The sequence below is a fragment of the Arachis duranensis genome, chromosome 9 (genome assembly GCF_000817695.3).
Source record: "Arachis duranensis cultivar V14167 chromosome 9, aradu.V14167.gnm2.J7QH, whole genome shotgun sequence".
NCBI classification, from domain to species: Eukaryota; Viridiplantae; Streptophyta; class Magnoliopsida; order Fabales; family Fabaceae; genus Arachis; species Arachis duranensis.
Window position 1 is genome coordinate 101,078,164 of NC_029780.3, and position 4,261 is coordinate 101,082,424.

Sequence of the window (4,261 nt, forward strand, 5' to 3'; positions counted from 1 at the left end):
ATGGAATTATTCATAGCTTTAAGACATAGTTACTAACTACTAATGATCATGAAGTAGAGACACAAAACATAATAAACATATAACATAAAAATCGAAAAACAGAGAGATAAGAACAAGGAAGTTAAGGAATGAGTCCAACTTAGTGAGGGTGGCGCCTTTTGAAGGTCCAATGGTGCTTTTTGAGCTCCTTTATGTCTCTTCCTTGCTTCTGTTGCATGATCCCTAGTGATTTGGTGTTCCTATCCTTAGTTGCTTCTAATAATTATGTGGAGGAACATGTATCCCCTGAGGTATCTCAGGGATTTCTTGAAGAGGGAATTTCTCATGCTCTCTTGATGTGCAGTCAAATGCTCTTCTACTAAGCTATGGACCCTTGAGATGAATCTCTCCATCTCCCATGACTCAGAGGTGGAAGCTTTTGTCTTCTCTTTTGTCTTCTCTTTCTTTTCTCTTTTTTTTTGAGGTTTCTCTGGCCTTAGGTGCCATCAATGGTTATGGAAAAGCAAGAAAAGCAAAAAAGCTATGTTTTTACCACACCAAACTTAGAATGTTTGCTCGTCCTCGAGCAAAAGAAGAAAGAATAGAAGAAGGAGAAGAAGATATGGGGGAGAGGGAGAGATGTTTGTGTTTTGGCCATGTAAGGTGGGTTTGGGTGGGAAGGATGGATGGATGTGAGTGGTGAAGAGATGATGGGGAATAGGGATTAAGGTGATTGGGGAAGAAGGGAGAAGGTGAGTTGAGGTAGGTGGGGATCCTGTGGGGTCCACAGATCCTGAGGTGTCAAGGATTTACATCCCTGCACCAATTAGGCGTGTAAAACGCCTTTGCATACAATTCTGGTGTTTAAACGCTGAGGTGATGCATGTTCTGGGCGTTCAACGCCCATGTGCAGCATGTTTCTGGCGTTGAACGCCAGTTCCATGCTTGTTTCTGGCGTTCAGCACCAGCTCTATGCTCTGTTCTGGCGTTGAACGCCAGCCAAATGCTTCTTACTGGCGTTTAAACGCCAGTAAGTCCTTCCTCCAGGGTGTGATTTTTCTTCTGCTATTTTTGATTCTATTTTTAATTTTAGTATTTTTTTGTGACTCCACATGATCATGAACCTAATGAAACATAAAAGAACAATAAAATTAGATAAATAAAAATTGGGTTGCCTCCCAATAAGCGCTTCTTTAATGTCAATAGCTTGACAGTGAGCTCTCATGGAGCTTCACAGATGTTCAGAGCATTGTTGGAACCTCCCAACACCAAACTTAGAGTTTGAATGTGGGGGTTCAACACCAAACTTAGAGTTTGGTTGTGGCCTCCCAACACCAAACTTAGAGTTTGACTGTGGGGGCTCTGTTTTACTCTGCATTGAGAGAAGCTGTTCATGCTTCCTCTCATTACCAAATAACTTGGCATTTAGCTTCATGATGGCTCCTAGATATTGAGCAACTTGCTCTTCAGTTAAATCTTCATCCTCTTCAGAGGAAGAATAGTCTTCAGAGCTCATGAATGGCAGAAGGAAATTTAATGGAATCTCTATGGTCTCTATATGAGCCTTAGATTCCTTTAGGTCCTCAATAGGGTACTCCTTCTTACTTGAGAGACGTCCCATGAGGTCTTCCTCATTGGGATTCACGTCCTCCCCCTCTTCTTTGCATTTGGCCATATTGACTATGTCAATGGCCTTGCACTCTCTCTTAGGATTCTCTTCAGTATTGCTTGGGAGATTACTGGGAGGAGTTTCATTGACCTTCTTGCTCAGCTGGCCTACTTGTGCCTCCAAATTTCTGATGGAGGATCTTGTTTCACTCATGAAACTTAAAGTGGCCTTAGACAGATCAGAGAATATGTTTGATAAGTTAGAGGGACTCTGTTCAGAATTCTCTGTCTGTTGCTGAGAAGATGATGGAAAAGGCTTGCTATTGCTAAACCTGTTTCTTCCACCATTATTAAAGCCTTGTTGGGGCTTTTGTTGATCCTTCCATGAGAAATTTGGATGATTTCTCCATGATGAATTATAGGTATTTCCATAAGGTTCACCCATATAATTTACCTCTGCCATTGCAGGGTTCTCAGGATCATAAGCTTCTTCTTCAGAAGATGCCTCTTTAGTACTGTTGGATGCATTTTGCCATCCATTCAGACTTTGAGAAATCATGTTGACTTGCTAAGTCAATACTTTGTTCTGAGCCAATATGGCATTCAAAGCATCAATTTCAAGAACTCCCTTCCTCTGAGGCGTCCCAATTCACGGAATTCCTCTCAGAAGTGTACATGAATTGGTTATTTGCAACCATGTCAATAAGTTCTTGAGCTTCTGCAGGCGTTATCTTTAGGTGAATAGATCCACCTACAGAATGGTCCAATGACATTTTGGAAAACTCAGATAGACCATAATAGAATATATCTAATATGGTCCATTCTGAAAATATGTCAGAAGGACACTTTTTGGTCATCTGCTTGTATCTTTCCCAAGCTTCATAGAGGGATTCACCATCTTTTTTCTTGAAGGTCTGAACATCCACTCTAAGCTTGCTTAACTTTTGAAGAGGAAAGAATTTATCCAAGAAGGTCGTGACCAGCTTATCCCAGGAGTCCAGGCTATCTTTAGGTTGTGAGTCCAACCATGTTCTAGCTCTGTCTCTTACAGCAAAAGGGAAAAGCATGAGCCTGTAGACTTCAGGATCTACTCCATTCGTCTTTACAGTCTCACAAATATGCAAGAACTCAGTTAAAAACTGGTAAGGATCTTCAGATGGAAGTCCATGAAACTTGCAGTTCTGTTGCGTTAGAGCAACTAATTAAGGTTTCAGCTCAAAATTGTTTGCTCCAATGGCCGGAACGGAGATGCTTCTTCCATCAAATTTGGAAGTTGGTTTAGTGAAATCACCAAGCATCCTCCTTGCATTATTGTTGTTGGATTCGGCTGCCATCTCCTTTTCTTGTTCGAAAATTTCAGAAAGGTTGTCTCTGGATTGTTGTAATTTAGCTTCTCTTAGTTTCCTCTTCAGAGTCCTTTCAGGTTCTGGATCAGCTTCAACAATAATGCCTTTTTTCTTGTTCCTGCTCATATAGGGAAGAAGAGAACAAGAAAAGAAAGAGGAATCCTCTATGTCACAGTAAAGAGGTTCCTTATTGTTAGTAGAAGAAGAAAGGGAATAAAGAAAGGAGAGGGATAAATAGTCTATATAAAGAGTAAGGATAGGGGAGGTGATAAGAGATGAAGAGAAGTGTTAGTAAATAAATAAATAAATAGAAGAAGAGAGGAGAGAGAGAATTCGAAAATAATTTTGAAAAAGTAGTTAATGATTTTCGAAAATTAAAGATAAGATATAATTGAAATTAAAATTTAAAACAATTAGTTAATTTAAAAAGAATTTTGAAAAAGGATGAGATATTTTCAAAAATTAGAGAGGGAGAAGTAGTTAGGTGGTTTTGAAAAAGATAAGAAACAAACAAAAAGTTAATTAGTTAGTTGAAAAAGATATTAAAATCAAATTTGAAAAGATAAGAAAATAATGAAAAAGATATTAAAATCAAATTTGAAAAGATAAGAAGATAAGAAGTTAGATAAGATATTTTAAAATCAAATTTTTGAAAAAGATATAATTTTAAAAAGATATGATAAAAAGATATGATTAAAAAGATATGGTTGAAAAAGATATTTTGAAAAAGATTTGATTTTTTAAAATTAAAATTAATTACTTGACTAACAAGAAACTAAAAGATATGATTCTAGAAATTAAAGATTGAACTTTTCTTAACAAAAAAGTAACAAGCTTCAAATTTTTGAATCAATCACATTAATTGTTAGTAAAGCCTTTGAAAATCATGAATTAAAGATAAGAAAAATATTTTAAAATAAAAAAAAATTCGAAAAATAGTGAGAAAAATGAAAAAGATTTGATTTTTGAAAAAGATTTTGAAAAGATAAGATTTTTAAATTTGAAAATTTGACTTGACTTGTAAGAAACAACTAATTTTAAAAATTTTTGACTAAGTCAACTCAAATTTACGAAAATTATGAGAAAATTAAGAAAAAGATATTTTTTATTTTTTTTTGAATTTTTAATGATGAGAGAGAAAAACATAAAAATAACCCAAAACATGAAAATTTTGGATCAAAACACATGATGCATGCAAGAACACTATGAATGTCAAGATGAACACCAAGAACACTTTGAAGATCATGATGAACATCAAGAACATATTTTTGAAAAATTTTTTATGCAAAGAAAACATGCAAGACACCAAACTTAGAAATCTTTAATGC